Source organism: Toxorhynchites rutilus, chromosome 3 (assembly GCF_029784135.1).
Source record: "Toxorhynchites rutilus septentrionalis strain SRP chromosome 3, ASM2978413v1, whole genome shotgun sequence".
Taxonomy (NCBI): domain Eukaryota; kingdom Metazoa; phylum Arthropoda; class Insecta; order Diptera; family Culicidae; genus Toxorhynchites; species Toxorhynchites rutilus.
Window position 1 is genome coordinate 200396490 of NC_073746.1, and position 24206 is coordinate 200420695.

The 24206-nt window shown below is 40.1% G+C and overlaps 1 protein-coding gene across 6 annotated transcripts in view; it reads left to right on the forward strand.

The window, feature by feature from the left end:
* Nucleotides 1-10947: 10947 nt before the first annotated feature.
* LOC129779556 (PDF receptor) overlaps nt 10948-24206 on the forward strand; it is a 127024-nt gene continuing 113765 nt past the window's right edge. For all 6 annotated transcript variants that reach the window (XR_008743704.1, XR_008743705.1, XM_055787104.1 and 3 more), the window contains exon 1: nt 10948-11713. The gene's annotated coding sequence lies outside the window, so the exon portion shown is untranslated. The remainder of the gene's footprint in view (nt 11714-24206) is intronic.

The window sequence follows — 24206 nt, forward strand, 5'->3', positions numbered from 1 at the left end:
AGAGTTCGTCGGTAGGCTTGATCAGAACGCGATGAACGCGAGGCGTAGAGCGATAGTACGCAACAACATGCTCTCTCAAATGCAAATCGATGAGATCAAGCAGCAGGTGCAGAGCAGGTGTCGAGACGAAGTTCAGTACGGCTGAGCAATTCATTCGCGAGTGGGGCACGCGAATCAGCACCAGTGGAGGCCATAGTACAATAACCCCCTGAGCCGGAAGACCCACAGCCAGATCAACAACTACTACGCGATCTGGTCTTCCACTACGACGAGGCGATCTCACAGTTCCGCGACACAGACCCTTTGGATCCCGAAGTTGCAGCATTCCCGCAGGCTGACAAGTGCAGTAAAGCTCACGAACGAGCACGTTCTTCCGCTGCACTTGGTTGATGCTGAGAACATGAAGGAGCTGCAACTGAAAGTTTACTGTGCTGCTGTGGCGACCGCCAAAAGTTTAGGATACCGTATTAGGCCAAGAGGCGGACTGCTCCAACATTTCCGTGGAAGGCGTGAGCCTCCATGGCGAAGGAGATTGGAGCAACGGATCCTAAACAAGCGCGCCGCAATTGAAAGACTGATGGCGTACAAAAGAGGCAGCAGATCGGCGAAATTATGTCGCCAAGTTGCTGTGATCGTGCGGCCTACTGAATTTCGTCAGCTGGGAGCTCACCAGCTGACGGAAAAACTCGACACACTGGTACAGCAATTGAGCGTCCTAAAAAAACGGCTGAAACGTTACTCTGACTCTGCAAAGCGCCAACAACAAAATCGGATGTTCAGAGATAACGAATAGGCGTTCTACGACCACATTAGCGACGAGAAGCCCGACTACCGCGAAGGTTTTCCATATATTAGCGATGTGACGAACTTCTGGCCTGGTATTTGGGAAACCCCAGTACAACATCTCGAAGGGCAAATGTGGTTAAGACGGGAGGAGGAGAGTTGTGGTGAAATTGGAGAAATGCCAGCTATAATCGTCGAAAAAAAGATATCCGCTAAGCTTCGCGGTACCTGAGGAACTGGGCAGCACCGGGCCCCAATGGTGTTCAGAACTTCTGTCACACATCAAAAGATAGCTGAGTGCTTCAACAAGGTGCTACGTGACCCACACAACCTCCCTGAATTCGCCACCCGTGGCGTCACATTCCTCCTCCCGAAAGACAGCAACACATTGAACCCATCAAAGTACAGACCGATAACGTGCCTATCGAGTCTGTACAAGATATTAAGCAGCATCATAACCGCCAAAGTTTCTGCCCACTGCGAACAACACCACGTCATCGCAGAAGAGCAGAAAGGATGCAGAAAAAATACGCATGGCTGCAAAGACCAGGCCATCATCGACGCAGCCATAGTCGGCCAGGCGGTTTATAACCAACGGAACCTAAGCATGGCCTATATCGATTACAGGAAGGCTTATGACTCCATACCTCACTCGTTTCTCGTCCGGGTATTGGAGCTCTACAAAATTGATCCCGTCGTCGTTAGGTTCCTGCAGCATGCGATGAAGCAGTGGAGTACGTCTCTGCACCTCAGTGATGGGGAAAATGTGTTGCAGTCTAGAACGCTTCAGATAAAGAGGGGGATATTCCAAGACGACTCTTTCAGCCCGCTTTGGTTTTGTCTGGCGCTGAACCCCCTTAGTAGGACGCTCAATAGAAACGGTCATGGCTATAAAATAAGGTATGGCGACGGCGCCCACGAAGAAGTGACCCATACCTTCTACATGGACGATCTCAAGGTCTACGCTGATTCACGTCAGCGTCTAGGTGTAGCTATCCGGGTTGTCGAAGAAATAAGCAGGGACATCAGCATGGAGTTCAGCCTCGACAAATGCCACTGTGTCCACCTGCTAAAAGGACAACTCACCGAATCCGAAAGCTACGAGGTCTATGACGGCGAGTTTATAAGAGACATGGTTCGTGACGAATCCTATAAATATCTTGGATTTCGACAGCTCACCGGGATTCGCCACTCCGACATCAAGATGGAGCTGCGAGGCAAGTTCTTGAGTCGAGTGAACTTTCCTGAACGCGGGGAACAAGGTACGCGCGATCAACACATTCGTGGTTCCCCTGCTGACCTTCAGTTTTGGTGTAGTCAAATGGAGCAAAACTGACCTAGAGGACCTTGAGAGGAGGATGAGGAAAGCATTCAAAGAGGCCGGAATGCACCATCCTCAATCGGCACTGGAGAGAGTTTCACTACCACGCAAAGAAGGGGGACTTGGAATCGTCGACATTTCTGCACTGTGTGTTGCCCAGGTACGACAACTGCGCGAGTACTTCGCAAAACGCGCTATACCGGGCTGTCTGCGCCGCTGACAGAAGATACAGCACTCTGCACTTGGCGCAAGCGGAATACCAACTCAACTGCAATCTGCAGACAGTGGAGGAGAAGATTGCAGCTTGGAAGTAGAAGGCAGTGCATGGTGCCCACCCCCATCAACTGGACCGGCCACATGTCGACAAGGCCGCATCTAATCTGTGGCTAACGCGTGGTGAACTCTCTTCAGTAGTAGAAGCCGACATGATAGCCATCCATGACAGGATAATGCCGACGAGAAACTGCAGGGGGTACATCTGGCATCAAGACGTTGATGACACTTGCCGGATGTGCCATCAACCTACACCTACACAAGCCTACACCGAGCGCCACAACAACGTGGCCCGTATTGTTCATCGACAACTGGCGCTCCAATGTGCTCTACTGGAAGACAACGTACCAAACTACCGATACCTGCCTGCACATGTCCTGGAAAATGACCGTTTCAAGCTGTGCTGGGATCGCACTGTTCTGACCGACCTCTCGATCCACCACAACCGCCCAGATATAATGGTTTATGACAAGAGCGGCCGCAAAGTCACCATCATCGATGTCGCTATTCCACTGAACCAGGATTTGGAGGAGACCCATGGTCGCAAAATCTGCAAGTACCGTCCATTGGCCACGGAGCTCAATGAACTGTGGGGGCTAAGGGAGGTCCCAAGAATTGTTACAGTCGTTCTCTCTGTAACTGGATTTGTCCCGAAGACACTTCTGGAAGCGCTAAAGGTGTTGAACATTGAGAAGGAATTGGCCGGCATCCAAAAGTCGGTCATCCTTAGCACCTGCGCGATTGTCCGACAATTCCTCTGTCAGGACTAAAACAGTACGAGCATGCCGATACGTGCATTCGAGCCTAGTCCCCTTTTGGCATTCAGAAGCCCGGAGGCAGGTGAAAATTATGGCTAGGTTCGCCTAGTTAAGAAGTGAGATAGGTTTGCAAAAAAAAACAGAAGAAAAAACAAGACAATGTACCTTCCCATACCAGTGATGCTGTAAAAGCCGAAATCGGTCGAATTATAAAATACAATCAATGTTGGTTCCGTCAACTGACGCAATCTGGCTCTCGACCCTCTACACTGCTTGCCCAGCTGTTGTAAATCTGGAAGGCGTGACCGTGTTGACATCCAAAGCTTTCGTCTTGCGTTTCAAAGCGTTTCGATCCATTCACCCAAATTATTCTTGCTGGTTGCGATGAAGGCGTTCCTGACGACTGTCCACTGGTCCTCGACGCTGCCACCAGTAGCAACATCCTCGGCTTGAGTGTCAAGTTCATCCACAAAGGACCTTTTCGCAATAGCATCTTCTAGTCGGCGTGTGTTGAATCGACGACTGAGCTTTTCTTCCCTCCGTTAAATTTGCGCTACGCGAAAGAGGATTTCTCCTATGAGAAGATGGTGGTCGGAAGTGATGTAGGCACTGCGTTCATCCCGCACGTCAAGCAGGCTCTGTCTAAACATTCCACTGATGCAGATGTGGTCGATTTGGTTCTCAGTGTAACCTCACTTGAGACCCACGTAACTTGGTGTGCTGGTCGATGGAGAAAAAGCGTGGCCCCAATCCCCATTTCGTTGTTGCAACAAAACTTTGCAAGCAGTTCACCGTTTTTGCTCATCTTCGCGTTGAAGTCGCCCATCAGAATCTCGATGTCACTTTTCGGAATATTGTCCACGACGACCCATAACAATGCACTGCTTTTTTTTTTTGATTGCTTACGCTTCTCGATCGCTAGTCTCTTAATCGGCTTTCCGATTGTTAGCGAGTTTAATAAATTTACCTATCTTTGAAACAACAGCTTAACACGATATGTAAAAGTAGCCGATACTGGGAGTAAAGACGCGCGAAACCAAGCCGATACTTAGTGAATAACGGTCGATAAAGTGTTAATAAAAAATAAAACAAAATTTTATGCAATTGCTATTTCCTTTTTGATACATGCAAAGGTTAATTATCACTTGAAAATCAAATCGCCTAAATGACAATCTTGACAAGTACGACATTTTCCTAATCTGGCTCAAATGTTTTTGAATAAGTGCCGTTGGGAGGTCGTTCATTTATACAGGAAGACATTCGTTTCATGGTTCCGGTCGTATGCAGAAGCGGTCATTTCAAATCTTCTCTTAATTTTACACACTATGAGTTAATCATTCAATTGTCGAAAGAACAATGAACAACGATGTACAGCGATTATTTTATAAAAAAAAATGCATGAACACAAAACTCGAGCTGTTATCAGAAGCATCAGAAGCACGTTGCGCTCTGAATGAACCATAACAACAACAGTTACTAAAATTATCAAACAAAAATCACTACCAGCCCGAAAATATTACATACTTCACTTTACATTTTATCATCGAAAACGAGGATTTTTGGATGTAAAATTCTCAATCTAGCATTCTGCAGTCACTAGTGATGAAAATCAAATTTGAAAAACATTTTCGATTAAATAATATAAAATTTTAAACATAAACATTGTATTTTATAATCAAAATTTGGAGATATTCCTTCATATTGTCACGAAGGAAGCAGAGAAATAAATGCGCACAAACCGCTTTAGAAGCGTAGAATAGTAAATCACATTCCACGTGCTTCTGTGCACATTCGTGCGCTCAACAGGTGGCCACTTCGTATATTATATACTTTACATGTATCCTTATCTTGAATGAATTTCAGTATATATAAAAATATGTATTTTAAGCTATATGATCGGATTCATCCGGAAAACGAATCCGAATGTATAGGTACGTGTGGAACGCAAGTTCGCTTATTCACTCTGTTTGCATCGTTTTCCGCCGAGATGCCAAATTATCAAAATATTGTACCTTTGGTTCGACTACGTATTTCACAAGCACATTTATCTTCCAATTATCGAAAAGTATTCGAAGTCAAAACACAAAGAAATCAAATGAATAGTTATGTAATAGTGTAGCAATTGGAGACTTCGATTGTATATCTACCATTGCTTGCAATTGCATTGGAGTTTTAATACGTTTGAAATCAGGTTGATAATTGCAAAAATTTTCTATTCTATTTTGTTTAAAACACTTGATTCTGATAAATAGTCGACGGCAACAGCTGATTTTTGCTGTTTACAAGTATTTGAATTCTGCCCAACAAGTTCAATTTCTACTGTATTGAAAATGTCGAACTTCGTTGCAAATAAGCACCAATTGCTCGAAGTTTTTAATTTTCTGTTCCCATTGAAAGAAAAGTGCAGCTGAAGCGCATGGAATGCTTCTGGAATTTTATGGTCACTTTTTACCGTCGGATAATCTATCCGTAGGGAATGGTTTGGACAATTTCAAAGTGATGATTGAAGTGTTAAAGACAAAAGCTTACGGGCAACCAAAAAAAATAAGACGAAGATTAGAATCGATCGAAATCCGTATCAAACGCAAACAGAGCTTGCAGGATAATTGGGAATAACTCGACTTGATATTTCTAAACATTTTAAAACCACAAGATACATGCAAAAGCAAGGAAATTAAATTCCCGGACTAGAAGCGGGAGATGTCGAACGGCGATTTTGCATATTCGAAATGTTGCTTGAACGACACTAAAGGAAGTCTTTTTAGCATCGAATCGTTGCAAATGGAAGAAGGGATTCGCTCCGACAGTCTAAAACCCAACAATCGTATGTAAAGCCCGACTCACCAGGGAAACCCACGCCGAAACCGAATATCCACGGTACCGAGTGAATGCTGAGTATTTCGTAATATCAAAAAAGTACTGTCAGCTGCTAAAACTTGGTCAATCGATCAATAAAGTCTTCTACGGCCAATAATTGTTCCGTTTAAAAATATCTATTCCCGAAAAACATCAAGATTATGCGACCTAGCACAAGTTGACATTATTCCTTTATGACATCATGACATTTGTGTCATCGATGCAGAACGCTTTGAGGGAATACGCTCTACTCCAGAATATCAAAAATTAGCTGGATTCATTCTTAGCATCAAAAGATGAAAGGAAGTCTTCGTACCCTAATTGGGTGCACGTCCGCTACTAAGCGAACGATCATGAGCTCATAACTCAGGGCCCCTCAACTGACCATCTTTGTCTGTTATTCTAGCTACTATGTCCACGCACCAATCATCATGTGACGGTAATCTCATTCCCTTACCGCTCACATTTTCGGTCTGCTGCATCGGTAATTGGCACTTTTAATAACACAACAATGAAAGACTCATATCAACAGTTCCTCTGTGAACAGTACAACTGTGAACATTCGAACAATAGGAATAATCTTACGCGTGTTGTATATCGATAGAATAGGAATACTCTTATGCCTGAACGGCTACTTTGTAATAGATAAAACAAATGTTTATCGATGGATAGGAATACCCTTACGCCTAAAAATGGTAATCTCAAGATAAAAAATGTAAACGAATGAATTCGGCTGTTACAGCTGAACTGCCAAATGAGCCTAAAATTATAAATTGATAGGATAGAAAAAATAAAAAAATGAACGCTTCTTTCGCGAAAAAATCCGTAAATTGTCAGAAAAGTAGGAAAAAGTAGTGGTTGGTGAAGCCCATTATAGAATTATGCAATAATTAATTTTATTTTTCAAATGAATGTGGTCTTCATGCAAAGGTAAAAAAAATATTGTAGACAGTTGAAAGAAAACTATCAAAAGCTTTTACGGAGCCACAATTCACATTTAATAAAGTTATTGTATATGTATGGTGGAACAGACAATAAATTAATATAAAAGATTAATGTAAAGTACTGCCACACAAATATTTTTTTTTATTAGAGCTCGGACTTTGGCGCAGGAACTTGTTAATTATAAGATTTCTACATTCATTTTCATTCTTTTATTGGATATAATACGAGTACCAGTAAGTGTCTTCCTTTTTTTCAAAAAAAAATAATGTTTCATTCTGCAAAAAAGGTTACAAATTAAATATTCAAAGTATTGCCCATCGCTAGTCGCAACTTTTTCCCATCTTTCTGGCAATTCACGGATCCCTTTGCGAAAATAATCGGTCGGTTTGTCGGCTAACCACGAATCGATCCAATTTTTGACTTCATCAAAATTGAAGAAGTGCTGGTCAACCCGGCCATGCTACATTGATTGAAAAAGGTAGTAATTCGGACGGAGCAATGACTGGAGAATACGGAGGTTGCGATATCACCTCCCATTTCAGCGTTTCCAAATATGTTTTGACCGGTTTCGTGACATGCGGCTGAGCATTGTCGTGCTCTATAATAACTTTATCGTGTCTTTGCTCGTATTATGACCGTTTTTCCTACAGTGCACGGCTCAAACGCATCAATTGCCGTCGGTAGAGGTCCCCCGTAATAACATAGACATAGACAGCACAACCTTCTGGTCGGGAATATTCCGCGCGACTGTCGATTTTGATGCATGGCCGGAGTATCCATGCGTTGCCCGACGTTTAGGATTGTCGTAATGGACCCACTTTTCATAGCCAGTAACGATTCGATGCAAAAAACCGTTTCTTTCATGCCGTTGGAGCAGTTGTTCGCCGTGAAAAAACGGCGTTCGACGTCTCATGGCTTCAATTTATACGGCACCCAATGCCCTATCTTTCGGAACATTCCCATTGCTTTTAAACGAACGGATGTGGTTTGCTGAGCTACTCTAAGTGTATCTGCAAGTTCTTGTTGCGTTGGTGACGGATCTTGATCGAGTAAAGCCTCCAATTCTTCATCTTCAAACTTTTTGGCGGTCCGGAACGGAACTTACCAGTACACCTAATATATATAGACAAGTGTAGTCTATTCGGTCAAATTAAGAACTCACAATCTATTCTCAATTACAGTTACGCCGACTTCGTTCCAAAGTTTCACAAGTAACAGGATGTAAGAACCCTCTGTGATTATATATACACTGAATGTCATTCTATATTTTTTTTCATATACAAATGAATGGCAGTATTTTTTCGTATGTTGATTTGCACGATAATGCATCCTATGCAAAATTTTAGCTCTTACGGACTTCATTTACTAGTGTCGCAGATCTCAAAATTTCAGGAAAACTAACGAACGGAAGAATCCGTGAGCTCAATTCGATCCCACTATATTACAGTTCCTTTTGTCAACAAGCCCAAACATTTTCATGTTGTCAAAATCAAACCGTAACATACCACTTGTAAATCCACATTCAGTTAAAACGAACATTTACCCTAAAGACATTCACGCGAATTCCATTCACTCGAGTGTAAAAATACTCGATTGAGACAGGTACCCGAATGCAACATTTACCCTAATGGAACATTTAGTCGAATGTAACATTTACCCGAATGCAACGTTCACTGGAATGTAATATTTACCCAAATGTAACATTCAGCAGATATGTAACATACACCCTAATGTACCATTTGCCCGAATGATACATTTACCCAAATATAACATTTACCCGGATGTGAAACTGTACCTGAAGGAAACTTTCTACTTTTGTCTCCACATTCGGTTAGAACGATCGTGTAACATTAACCGAAATACATTCATCCGATTTCATTCTCTTGAGTGTAAAAATACCCGAATGTGACAGGTATATTTATCCGAATGTACCATCTACCCGAATGAAAATTCACACGTAAGCTACATCTATCCGAATGTAACATTCAACCGAATGTAATATTTACCCAAATGAAACATATACCCGAATGTACCATTTACACGAATGGAACATTCACCCTATTTGCACGTTTACCCGAATGTACTATTTATCCGAATGTAACATTTACCAGAATTTAACATTCTCCCGAATGCAACATTTACCCGAATGAACCATTTACTCGGATGTAACATTCACCCGAATGAACTATATGAACCAATATAAAACAAAATACCTATAGTGGTATATTTGCTCAGAATTGTCTAAAATTGTCAGGTGCATTTCGCATTGAAAATAATAAAAATAAAAAAAAGACTGATAAAACTGTTCACAATAAGATATCCGTTTGTAAAAAACTTCAGTCCGTTTTATGTTCAATTCAGTGTGCTCGCTGGTTAGTATGATTTAATGAAGAAATACAGTAATTCAATTTTTATCAATAAGATAACTCGTCCTGCTCAAAAAATAATAAGGTGGGAATAAGGTGGGACCATTATCATTCAAAAAAATTACAATTCTTATCAACACTTTGTCATCCGCACATTTCGTGAAAAATTATTTGCTTGGCAACGCTAATGTGCGATTCACATAGAACGTTACGGAGAAGAACGTCTACGTTCCGTCAACGTCTCTATCAATTCACACATGCAGTCAATGCTTCCACCAGCACCGTCACGTCAAATGTTAAACGAATGATTCATTTAATGTTATTCATGGTGTCGCCACCTACAACAATTTTAAATTGCAATGCCCTCTTTCAAATCAGCATGCCTAGAATCAGTTCTAAATTTTGAAAAATTCAATGAAAATCATTGAATTCAATTATTTAAATGCTTAAATCCCGTAGTCCGACCCTTATTCAACAATAATGAAAAATAGAATATTTATCTCAGCTAGTCACGAATGATTTTCCCTCCGAAATTTGGAGCTAAGAGATATGTTGGCATAAAAAGTACAGTAAGTTACTTATAATGCGATATGTTGAGGCACCAATCAGTGTCGCATTGGAGTCGATTTTGCCCAGTAATTGTACATTCGCGACTGGTGGCGACATTCAATGTGGTGCCATAATTTGGGCCCCGAACTCAATGTTTACAAAAATGTCCAAGTAAACGCGTTGCATCACAGATATGTTCAATAATCTTAATGTCGAATTAGATGTAAACTACTGTACAACCAAATCAAAACAAAAGCCGAGACACAAAGCCCAGACAAAAACCAAACGAGCCGTCCGTCTCCGTCAATTATTCTTTTTACAAATCCTGCCGGTCGTTTTCGTTGAACGTATGCTGACGGGTCGTTGCGTTGCTGGTGTATGTGAATGTTTTCATAAGAATTGCATAATAGAATCATTGACGTAACGTTACGTGACGGAACGTGAACGTGACGTGGATGTTGTATGTGGATCGCACTTAATTCGGATTACTTGGTCTGTTACCGGCCGTTTTTGACATTATCGGGGAATTACAAATTGTGAAGTTTTACTAGTCTCATCGTTAGTTCTCATAAGTTCTACTGTTCCCCTACTTTCATGAAAAAAATCTATTCATATTCCCCCACTATATATCCTATTACCCGCATCGAAAAAAAAAAGTTTTATTATTCGGACTGCTTCAATTTCAGTAAAAAAAAACATTGGAAAACACTTTTTTGTAAAACATTTGGCCGATTATTTCGAAAAATAGTATATTACATTGCAAGAAACTGCATTTAAGTTTTGGGAAACATGAAAAGAAAAAAAAAAGTTTCGAAAGATATTATTGAAGTTCTTCTTGACATCACAATGCAACACCGGTTTCCTTCATTATATAAACCCAATACTCTCTACCATCGGAGTATAGTTATCAATAGTGGAAACATCCGCTGTGATATTTTATATTTTCACCAGAGGATAATTTCCCAAAACACGGAATATATCTGGCAACACTGTGTAGGCACATGATACGAGAAGCGTGATGCGAACATCCGAAAAGCGAAAACCGCAACCAGATGCCCGCTTGCCACAATTTTCCAGTATATCTGCTAACTCGCACAAAAATCTGCCTTCAGTACAGATCAGACTATCGAAAGGGAAATAGTTTTCCATTCCAGCTCGTGGCCTCATAGAACCAGAAAAAAATCCTCATACTAGCATATAGCGATATATATTCATTGTGATTTTTCCCTATCTGATCTCTGAAGAGCCACCCGTCGGTCGTTTTTCCACGCTTTTCATCGGGAGCAACTCGCGGAATCGGTTGTATATATCACATAAGTACCGGATATGAGTTTCACTATACCTTCGAGTACTGGCCAATGCAGACGTTGAAAGTTCATTTGCTCCCAACTGTTTCATATCTCATTTATATGATGTGTAAATGTAGCCAATCATTAGAGTACTCAACTTTTTGATATTATCTGCAATCAGATGTTGAAGGAGATGTAAACAGCGTTTATTCGGTGCAGTTTAGTGAATAATAACCACAAGGAACCGACCAATAAGTGTATTCAATAGTTCAGTATCTGGTTGAATTAACAGTGGATAATCGAAATGGTTATATGATTGTATAACGAAATGCTGCGGTTTTTAAATGTCGGTGAGAATAGCTTGTGTTTAGTTGTCACACTACTATTGAGTTGCATTATACTGAGAGGAAATAAATCCGTATCCATGAATGCCTAGTTAGGTGGTAACCTGAACATGAGAACGGGTATTAAGAACAGCGCCTTTAGAATGAAAAGGAATATGATAGTTTTTTTGTAACATAAGACGAGCTGCTGCTGACGAGTATCAACATTGATATACGGAAACGATTGTTGGTAAGTTACTCATAAATGTGCATATGTTACCTTCAAGGAGTAATAGAATTTTGCCAAACAATGTTATACATAAAAAACAGATGATTGAAAAAAAAACAATAAAAGAAGCATCAAATAGTGTTAGCATATCGTTGAATAAATGTCTTTTTTACAAAACTGTTTCCGTATTAAACCAAATGAAAATTAAAAAATAATAAAATAAGCTAAGAATTATGTGAGGACAATACAGGGAGTATTGGAGCACAAAAATATTATTCATTAGTTGAAAGAATCGGTGAATTTAGTTGCGCTTTTTAGACATCGTTCACTTGATGTAAATATCGAATACAATTTTATCAGACTGTTTCACCGTAAATACGCTATAAATTATTAACGCAGATTGAGGTCCTATTCTATGATTTCAAGCAAGTTTTTATCAAACCTAGGTGAAATTACGTAGAAATTAATTCTACCATGGATTCTACCATCTAGATCATTCAATTGTCGAAAACACTCAAACATAACAATACCACGTTGAACGAGCTGAGTTGAGAAGGAACCATCATTTTTAGCCCCAACCTTGGTCGATATCCATCTCTGTTCACACGAATTATCAAGCAATGTTTTATGACAACTATAGCTTTTTTTTCTTTAAGAATTCGGCTCCTTTAAACTTATGTAACTGAGCCTGTAAAAATAAACGAATTAATAAAAAAAAACTTATAGTTTCTTTTACGTACTTAGCCATTTCAAACGATCAAATTGTTCACAAGTAGTTAGCTACGATATGTTCAGCACAATTTACTTCAGTTCACTTGTTCTCGAAGTGAGAACGAAAGAACTCTCTGGAAACAAGGTCACCTACTTCTCGAGGATAACTGCACCTAGTTTTCGACGAAGATTTACACATCGAAAATCAAATGGGCGTCGATCGATGCAACATGGCCTGGTTGACCAGCACTTCTCCAATTTTGATGAAATCAAAAATTGGATCGATTCGTGGTTAGCCGACAAACCGACCGATTATTTCCGCAAAGGGATCCGTGATGGGCAATACTTTGATTATTAAATTTGTAACCATTTTTGCAGAATGAAGCATTAATTTTTGAAAAAAAAAACAAGAAACTTATCGGTACTCCTATTACAATTGCAGAAAATTTGAGTTTTGTTCTCGTTATTATCGATTGCATTTGTTTTTTATTTTATGGTCTCGGGACCAAGGATGCTATATGTTTTTTATATTTTTCCTTGAAATCTGAGGATTTTTTTCATAACATATCTCGAAATCGGAGAGGCGCTTTTTTCGTTTTTGAATCATGATTTTTAAAGTTAACCAATGATCTGAATTTTTTTTTCTCCTTTTTTCCACCACAAAAATTCAAAACTTTTGAAGTACTGGTCCGATTCAGACGATCGACATATCAAAGCCAATTTAATAGCCTTTTTCGAAAAGATATTATGCTTGCAAAAAGGATTGGATTTTTTTTCTTGATTATTGATTATATTTGTTTTTTATAGTTTACATGGTCTCGGGACCCAGGTTGCTATATTTTTTTCTTGAAAGCTGGGAATTTTTTACATAACATATCTCGAAATCAGAGCTGTGTTTTTTTTCGTTTTTGAATTATAATTTTTCAAAATAATCATGTTTTCAATCTTCGTTCAATATTTCTATGCGACTAGGCTGTATATATGCAACCTCAATCAATTTTTTTCGCAAGTGTGATATTTTTCAAAGAAAACTCGCTAATTGGCTTTAATTTGATATGTTGATCATCAAAATCAGTTCAGTAGTTCGAAAATAATAATTTTGTGAAAAAAAATGGAAAAAAGGGAAAAAATGATTTTTTGGACCATCAGTTAACTTTGAAAAATCATGACTCAAAATCGAAAAAACGCCTCTCAGATTTCAACATATTTTATGTAAAAAATCCTCAGCTTTCAAGGAAAAATATTAAAAAAATACAGCGTCCTTGGTCCCGAGACCATATACTACTGAATGGTGTTAACGTTCCCTATGGAACTTTTGCCGTCTCAACGTATGCACTAACTAGCGTCATTTATTAATACTTAGTTGAGATTTCTCAAGCCAAATACCACGCCTTGAATGTATTCCGAGGGGCAAGCTCTAGAATACGCGTGACCACAGTAAAAGTCGAAGGAAAATTCTTTGACGAAAACCCCCCCGGTCAGAACGGGAATCGAACCAGAACACCCGGCATGATAATGTGAGATGCTAACCACTCGGCCACGGGTGCACATACCGAGACCATGAAAACTATAAAAAACAAATGTGATCAATAATAACGAAAACGAAACTCAAACTTTCTGCAACTGTAGGATTTTTCCAAAAAAAAATCAGCTAATAGGCTAAGTCGATCATCCAAATCGGTTCAATGATTCAAAAGTTATGAATTTTTGAGAAAAGTCATTTTTGGGAAAAAAAAAGAATAAAAAAAATGCTTTTCCGGACCACCCTTAAATGGAAACGGGCGGCGTAATAGAAAAAATAAAAAAATACGAGTCTAATTTTTTGTGGTAAAGAACAAAACTAAAACTTTTGACCAAAAACTGAGAACCCCTATATCAGTTTGGCATGGAATGGCTGTGTATACATATTTATTGCATTTGATTTTTGTTTTATACAAAGTTGAATGAAAAGTATGCTACTTACCTTCAATGTTCCATCCACTTTCTTGGAAAATAGAAACAGGTTTTTTATTCAAAATGAAGTGTTCCACTCATTATCTCCGATCTCCAGAATTATACTCCCTGATTTTGGATCAAAAAATCATTCATCAAAATTCGCAATTCTCTTAAGAATTGTTTTGAATTCTCTTTGAAAATTTACTAATATAAAGCAGCCAAGCCAGGATAGATAATAATTGAAAACCATAGTGGTCCATTTCGGTTGATGCATAGTTTAAATTGATCAATTGTTGATAGTTTCTCCCGGTTCCAGACATTTTCGTGGTTTATTTTTTTTTTTTTTTTTTTTTGAAGCGGTTTTGCGGTGGAGTAGGAGTTGTTACTCCATCGTTATCGCCGTAATTTGTTAAAAAAAACCTTTTCTTTTATGCCATAAAACAAAAATTTCGGAAGTGACTCTTCGATTTTCCATCTCACTCAACTCATGCAGCGCTCATCGGAATTCATCCGATGGTATGTAAATGTGGATACCATGACCCTGTATTCACGAACATTCTCCGTCCGGTAAAGCTTGCATATTGTCGTTCTCTAAAGTGTTTGGGTTCCGCAGCAATAGTCACTTTTAATGCATTTAATCCAATTGAGTTTATATGTTTTATTTGTTTATTTTTTGTTTTCTGCAAAAGTTTGCCAATGTATAATAGCAAACCTACATTTTTAATCTTTAGTCAAATCAAAAGCAAAACTTCCTAATAAAAATCAACAGGATGATTGCTTGTGTAATCCATGAACAATGTGAATACTCATAGCCTTGCAAAATATTTCATTTCATTCATGAAGGATTGCTTCGGATATATGAGAATAATTCATGCAATCAATAAACAGCAGCACCAGGAAACAGTTTGAATCGTTACGGATTGCGGTTGATTTGATACAGTCCGGGTTGGTTTGCGCTATCGAAAATTACCTGTAATATTTCATTCGCGCCCACGGCAAAAGAATCGATGTTTTGGTTGAAGTCACAATGGATGTGTGTTTTGGTTTAGGATCAAAATCATCGATAATTGAGTCCGCTAAATTTAGAAATTCTCATACTTTTCCGCAAAACGAGAAGGGAAGTTTATCAGTACGAAAATGTGGATCTCGCAGTGAATTACTGCTTTCACCTAAACATCGTCTAATGTTTATACTTTATTCTGGAAGGCATAAACTAACCACGTTGAGTGTATCACTGTTAGCATTAACAATGAGCACACCACCATTCGATTTTTATCTCACGACACAAGCGCTACTTATTTTGTATACAGATTTACCATTTCATCACAAAATTATCGAAAATTGAACTTACGATAGATTAAGTAAATTAACAGAACAAACCGGTAATTGTTTTAGAGAGTACTGAATAAATGAGTAAAAACTACCATCCAGCTGCAGGTGGAACAGAATAATGATAGCTTTTCACTTTTCGAAAAAGATAATAAATCTAAGTGAAGCTTAAGTGAAAATCCCTTACACCATAACGATTGATACAATATAATGAAAATAAGAAGTCTTAAGTTTGGATCGCTGAACATAAGTTCACATCACGTTACAAATTTTCCAAAACAGATAATAAGACAATTTCTGTGAAATTCGAATAAAGTTGAAATGAGAGTACAATTAAAAAAACATAGCAGCGTTCTATGTACTTGCCGTCAACAATGGATGATGCAAATCAAACAAATCATTACAAATCGCAACGCTTGAGTTATAAAAGGATTCAAGGCGAATCAGAAAAGCAAATTATCAATTCGTACATTCAATGGGAATGTCAATGTACCACGGATGGAAAGAGGGCTTCCACTTCCATTATCGGAAAATTCAATGCAGCGCCTTCGATAATAACACGGATAAGTCCTCAAGATGGATTTATTACTATGCAAATCACTCGTTTACACAAAGCAGCGTTTTTTCTGGTATCGAGTAGAAAAAAAACACTGCTCAAATAAACAGTTCACGCATTTTGAATGAATGAATAATTTCACCAATATATGTTATGTTCACCATATTTTTACGATTGATGAAGAAAGGATTTCCACTTAGGAGAAGTGGGGTTAAGTGGGTTCCCTGAGGAATATGCCCATTTCGAACTTCCTAATATGCGGCAATCCCTGTTTTCGAAGAATATTGTAGCTCAACTTATTGTTGTTCAAGTTAGCAAAGATGAATAATAAAAATTGAAAATAGTAGAACATTTTTATAGCGGGGCTAGAGAGGTATCTTGGTGTTGGTTAAATGTAACTCGCACACCTCATGCTAATTGGCAGGGCAGGGAGAGAGAGAGAGAGAGAGAGAGAGAGAGAGAGAGAGAGAGAGAGATGTATGAAATAAGCTGGATATTTTCACCTAGAATAGTTAAATTTTCTCATATGCTCAAAAACGTAGTAAGAAACACATGACTCTTCGCATAATGAGCCTTGGTTTTAGTTGAGGTGGCATATTGACGTAGAACTACGTCTTTCAGGAAGGGTGCCAAATCAGAAAACAGGTCACGTTTTTGAGAAATTAAGTTAACGTTAATAACTATTTCACAGCAAACAAATTCTGGAATTCTGCAAACAACTGATACATTCGTTTCTGCCCGTTTTCAACACACATAAACACACATCTCGATACAAGAAGAGGAAGCCGTCTGTATCGAGGTTTGCTACGACAACAAAGAGCAGCATACGAGAATTTTTTGTGCGATTGCGGATATGGAAGAGTATCCAGAATTTTGGAATATAGATATACACCGCATTTATTTAGATAAACGTCTATTTCATGAATGAATTTCATGAAAATGTGCACCCGTGGCCGAGTGGTTAGCGTCTCATCATGTCATGTCGGGTGTTCGGGTTCGATCCCCGTTCTAACCGGAGGGTTTTTCGTCAAAAAATTTTCCTTCGACATTCACTGTGGTCACGCGTATTCAAGAGTTTGTCCCTCGTAATACATTCAAGGCGTGTTATTTGGTTTAAGAAATCTTACCTTAGTATTAGCAAATGACGCTAGTTAGTAAATACGTTGAGACGGCAAAAGTTGAACCAAATAAACGAGAAGAGCTGATAGCTTAGACTCTTTCGAGTCAGCTATTTTTTTTTATTACTTAAAAAAAATAGCTTAGAAGATATTACAAAAATTTCGATGCATTCTAAAATAATATCCGAAGTGATAAACAAGTAGATAAAATAATATAATTCCGTAGTTCTAGGTCGAAAACTATGGTCGTGTACTAGATACAACCCATTACATTTTTTTCCTGGGTCAAAGCGACAGAAGGTACCCTTCAAGAGTAGCATGTATAAGGTCCATCCGCAGAGCATTGTATGTCGTTATCCACCATTGACCACTTTGCAAACAACAAAGTAATTTCTGCGAGGCTTCGCGCTAGAAAATCCATTTCAATAACGTCGTTTGATGTTTGATGTGACGGACACGGTTTGCTGAGGAGCGTCGAACGACAATGAAGTATCTTTATCAAGTCAGGTGGAGAAAAAGTTTGAGTTGTCCCCGAGGGCCCCGAGGGACGAATGAACTGCAAACGTTTAAAATCTCTATAATTCAACACGAAGAAGAAGAGGAAGAGACAGAAATTTCTTTTCTGCCGTCGGACTGAACGGAGCCGCATTTTGTTGTAAAAGCAGCAGTTTTACTATCGAATGCTCAAGAATCTGTCGACCGATGGTTCCAATTGTAGGGGATTGGAGAGAGGGTATTATTTGATCTGGGTATTTCCGAGGAGGAATCAATTTCCCCTTTTAATAATTCTTTTCCGACTAAACGAAGTGGTATGATAAACACTTCATTCGAAAGATGAAATGTCCAAGAGTCTTCTTATTCTTCTTAAATGGCACTAACATTCCTAGAGGAAATTCGCCGTCTCAACGTAGTATTACTTGCGTCATTTTCATTAGTACTTAGCTGAGATTTTTGTGCCAAATAACACGCCTTGAATGCATTCTGAGTGGCAAGCTTTGAGTGGATTACTTTGACGAAAAATTCCCCCGACCACAACGGGAATCGAACCCGAACCACCGGCATGTTAGGTGTGACGCTAACCACTCGGCCACGGTAGCACTTTTTTTTTGTTGAAGAAGGTGAAAATCTTGCATAGACACCCTATCGCCATGTTGACTGGGTAGTGTGAGATTCCTACTCACCAAAAACCACCTCCTATACGTCGTGCCTTTTTCCCCCCGGGACCACCGTTCGGTATTACTTCAGGGGGAGGCTGTGCTCATGCACTTATTCACTGAGCCATTCTCTGGTCATCTCTCCACTTACGTTGAAGCTTTGACAATATTATTGTTACCGCCCTTGCTACACCGTCATTACAAATTTTTTGTATTACATTTCTCTCGTTGATATCTACACCGGATGCGAGCATTTCACAGCGTTCTTCGTTGAATCGAGGACATTCGAACACTACATGGTCAGGTGCTTCCACTATGTTAGTGCTAGCATGTCCAAATCTGTGCAGGTATTCTCGAAAGCAACCGTGTCCTGACAGTAATTGCGTCAGGTGGAAATTTTACTTCTCCATGCCTTCTGTTAACCCAATTGGCGATGTCTGGGACCAGTATGTGGATCCGTCTACCTTTTGGAGTGTTGTTCCACTCTTGCTGCCACTTCCTCATCGATTCACTTCCTACTCTTTTTCGGATATCTCTGATACTTTGTCCGGATATTTTGCTCTCTTTGTAGCACATGTTGTCTTCAGCCAGAACATTGTGGATAGGAATCATTCCAGCTATGACACATACAGCTTCCATAGATATGGTTCTGTATACGCTCGCTACTCTCATGGCTATGGTTCGGCTCAGCAGCGTTCGGTTTTGTTTGTTGTTGATCGCTGCCGCTCATGCTGGATAAGCGTCTTAGAGTCGATGTGGTTACACTAGCTAAAAGGCGCCTCTTGCTACTACTGTTGGCTGCATTATTCGGCATAATTCTGGCGATTGCCGTTATGGCCTTTGCCGCTTTCTCACAGGCGTAGTTGACATGGCTCCTGAATTTAAGTCGGTCGTCGATTATCACACCCAAGTACTTGAGTTCACGTTTGGAAAAAATGGTATGCTCCCCAACAATGATTTCCGCTCGTTGAACACTTCTGCAGTTGCTTACCAGCATGATTTCAGTCTTGTGATGCGCTATTTGCAGTTTTGCTCCATGCATCCAGCTTTCTATGGTTCTTATTGACTCAGTAGTCAGCATTTCCACTTCCTCTCGTGTCTCGCCCGTCACTGTTAGGGATATATCGTCTGCAAAGCCAATGATGTTGACTCCCTTCGGTAACTTCAATGTTAGCACTCCATTGTACATCCCGTTCCAAAGCGTTGGGCCAAGGATGGAGCCTTGTGGGACACCCGCTGTTACATTTAACGACTTCTCTCCCTTTGCTGTGTTGAAGAGTAAGATCCTGTTCTCGAAGTAACTCTTCAGGATTCTGCACAGATAGTTCGGTACCATCATTTTGTGCAGTGCCTCTGCGATCGCTTCCCAGCTGGCACAATTAAATGCGTTTTTAACGTCAACTGTTACAGCGGCGCAGAATCGATTGCCACGCCTTTTTTGCTTCAGCGCTTTGTGAGCTATTTCTGTAAGGTGCAGGATAGCATCCACTGTGGATCTCCCCTTCCGGAACCCAAACTGCAGTTTTGAGTGTCCATATTCACTCTCTGTACACTTTATCCGTCTGTTGAGTATTATCCTCTCCAGAAGTTTACCAAGTGTGTCCAGCAGACAAATTGGCATGTATGATGACGGTTCTCCTGTTGCTTTCCCTGGCTTTGGCAGAAGAATGAGCTTTTGTCTCTTCCATATATCAGGAAAATGTCCTTCATCCAGATACTTTTGTAGAGTTTCTCTGAACATATTCGGGTTCTCTTGTATGGAAGCTTTTAATGCCACGTTAGGGATACTGTCAAGTCCTGGTGTTTTATTTCCCTTCAGTCTCCTTGCTGCAGCTAATAATTCTTCAGTGGTCACTCTCTCGACTTCCTCTCTCTCTTGACCGTACGCGTATAGAGTGGTGATGGCAAAAATCAGAGGCCCATGGACCCCCCACGAACAGTGCCCGGAAAGGCTGAAATACATTATAGAGGGGCGCTTCCCGCGGCACTTGGCCAGATCGTCGGTTCGTGTAAATCAATGTAAATGTAAATCATTTCCTGATCATGTTCGTTTTCCGTGTCGTACCAGTATGTCGTAATCAGGATCTCACTGGCGTCGATCCTGATGTGCCGGGCACTTCCTTCGTTGCTCCTGTACACGGTATTTCCCCCGTGCTGTCTCCATAGGCTTTACCGCGCCCTTACTCGCGTTGTCACCCGTTTAGTCGCCTTTTACGACAGGGACAGGGACCAAGACCCGAAGTGCTATTCTAGGCCGGCAGCTCCACGGCTAGCTCTAGAATACGCGTGACCACAATGCAAGTCGGATTAAATTACTTCGACGAAAAATTCCCCCGACCAGAACGGGAATCGAACCCGAACCGCCGGCATGTTAGGTGTGACGCTAACCACTCGGCCACGGGAGCACTTAAGCAAGCACCAAGAGCTATATGTGTGTTATTTATCAATTGCTAAGCCAACGGTAGTCCTACGTCAACTTTGGAACGATGGAATGATGTAAGTGATATTTAAGCAGTATACTAAATAATTGTTCGAATTTCTATTTATACTCTAATAAATTTTCTGAAAATGAATCGTACAAATTTCGGGATATACTTAACATACTGTTCGGACGTTGTCTTGAACTAGATTTTTGAAGCAACTTTTTTTCTTTATCAGCAGCTCAAAACTGCAATGAACTTTATTTAATAATAACATTTTTTTTGTAACAAGCTGTTACTCACATGAGTAGTTCTATGCTACAACTTCCTTTTTCTTCAACCAGCTAATTTCCGCCTAATAACCTCCTGTTTTCCCAGATAAACAATTATTTAAACTTTAATTAATTTCACAATTTTCTATTTTTGTATACTCATCAACCTTACACTTTGCTTTTGTTTTATTTTGTTGTCGATGACGTTTTTTTGTGCGCCGGTTGTCGCGCTCACCACTGGAGAGCGCTTGTATCATCTGACAGTGTTTCCAGCGGTGCCACAACACATACATTCATATTTGTTTCACCAACCTATTAACATTTGTTTTCAATTGTAATGTTGTTCTGATCACTGGAGGACGATAGTTCGATAGATTTGTATGTTTCCGTAATTCATTGTGAATGAGTTTAGCGAAGACATTTCGCGAGAAAAGAAACATTCTAAAACAAGCTTTAAACACTAAATAGCAACTGGAATCATCAATAAATTGAAACACATAGGATTTCCGATATAGGTCACTGAATGGTTATACTTATATTTGTCAGGTGAATTCCGTGCACTTCAGAACATATTCCATCTGGTGGGCCTCGAGGGGGTGCTCTGTGCCCACGGATATTCATCATTTATGTCAATGGGTTTTTTTTTTTTAATTCGTTTATTTTTACAGGCTCAGTTACTTAAGTTTAAAGGAGCCGAATTCTTAAATATATTTTTAAAACTATATATATATATAGAAACAATTTTCTTACATCTATGGTTAGTAAGGTGGAAAACCGATTACTCGCGGTGTACTCGAGTTTAGAAGGGTGACATATTTTTAGGAGAAGGATGGGATATAAGGAAATTGTAACAATGTTGATGAGCACTCAATTCTTAAATCTATTCGTATATCTATAGTTTATTTACAACTTATTCTACTATTTATAGCAAGGGGACGAATTACCCGCAAAGGAAGGAAAGGAGGGTATAAGGATGTAGGGACAATCACACACGAAGATCTATAGCTTTAAGGAAAACATATATATGGGACATGTAATCAAGGTCTAACCGAGCCAACACATCTCTCACCGGCACATTGGGCTGTCTTCCTCGGGCCCGAAGGGAGTTTTCTAAATTCGATCTGGCGACCAGATACACCTCGCACGACCAAACAATGTGCTCGATGTCGTGATAACCTTGGCCACAAACGCAGAGATTGCTGCTGGCAAGATTGAAACGAAAGAGTAGTGCATCTAACGAACAGTGATTGGACATGAGTCGGGAGAAGGTGCGGATAAAGTCCCGACTCAAGTCTAGACTTTTGAACCACGGTTTGAGGCTAACCTTAGGGATAATCGAGTGAAACCACCGGCCCAATTCATCTTCATTCCACTTGCGTTGCCAGTTAGCGATGGTATTTTTGCGAACTAAAGAATAAAATTCATTGAAGGCGATTTGACGCTGATAAATATCGCCTTCAATTGCACCTACCTTTGCCAATGAGTCAGCCCTCTCATTACCCGGAATTGAGCAATGTGAAGGGACCCAGACAAAGGTAATGACATAACAGCGTCTGGATAAAGCACTCAAAATTTCTCGTATTCTCTCAAGGAAGTACGGCGAGTGCTTTTCCGGCCTCACTGAACGGATAGCTTCGACAGAGCTAAGACTATCCGTTACAATGTAATAGTGTTCAACAGGTCGTGAGGCGACGCTGTCCAGCGCCCAGTATATCGCTGCCAATTCAGCAATATATACCGAGCAAGGATTCTGAAGACTGTGTGAGGTGCTAAAAAATACGTTGAACACACCAAATCCTGTGGACTCATTCATAGAGGACCCATCAGTAAAGTATATATTATCACAATTGATACGCCCATACTTTGCATTGAAGATTGTAGGAACGAACCCCAATCTAAGATAATCTGGATTTTCATGGATTTTCTCCTTCATGAACAGATCGAAATGTACAGAGGAATTGATGTAGTCAGGAAAACAAACACGGTTGGGAATATACGAAGAAGGAACAACCTGCATAGAGGTGAATTCATGATATGAATTCATGAATCCAGAATGAAAATTTAGCTCGATCAATTGCTCAAAATTTCCGATCACCAATGGATTCATAACCTTACACCGGATGAGGAACCGAAGAGATAATAAATTGAAGCGATCTTTTAGTGGGAGTACGCCTGCCAAAACCTCGAGACTCATGGTATGCGTTGAGGGCATACATCCCAACGCAATACGGAGACAAAGATACTGAATTCGCTCGAGTTTAATGAGGTGTGTTTTGGCAGCTGACTGAAAACAGAAACTGCCATACTCCATCACTGAGAGAATAGTTGTTCGATACAACATAATAAGATCTTCGGGATGGGCTCCCCACCAGGTGCCGGTAATTGTACGGAGAAAGTTTATTCTTTGTTGACATTTTTTACTCAGATACCTAATATGGGCCCCCCAAGTACATTTGGAGTCGAACCAGACCCCAAGATACTTGAATGACATAGCATGAGTGATCGGTTTACCCAAAAGTTGAAGCTTTGGTTTTGCTGGTCTATGCTTCCTAGAAAAAACCACCATCTCTGTTTTCTCCGTGGAGAATTCGATCCCTAGCCCAATGGCCCAGGTTGAAAAATTGTTCAAAGTATCTTGTAAGGGTCCTTGCAGGTCGGATTCGTTTGATCCTACGACAGACACCACTCCATCATCTGCAAGTTGTCTTAGGCTGCAATTTTGTGTAAGGCAATTGTCGATGTCGCTTACATAGAAGTTGTACAAAAGGGGGCTTAAACATGAGCCCTGGGGGAGTCCCATGTAAGAGACCCGACTTACTGCCGAATCTCCGTGAGAAAAGTTCAAATGTTTGTCACAAAGCAAGTTATATAACATATTATTCAATAGAGGCGGCAGACCCCGAGAGTGTAATTTGTCCGACAAAACCTCTATTGAAACAGAATCGAAGGCCCCCTTTATGTCCAAGAATACTGAAGCCATTTGTTTTTTTGCGGCGTAAGCCATTTGAATTTCTGAAGA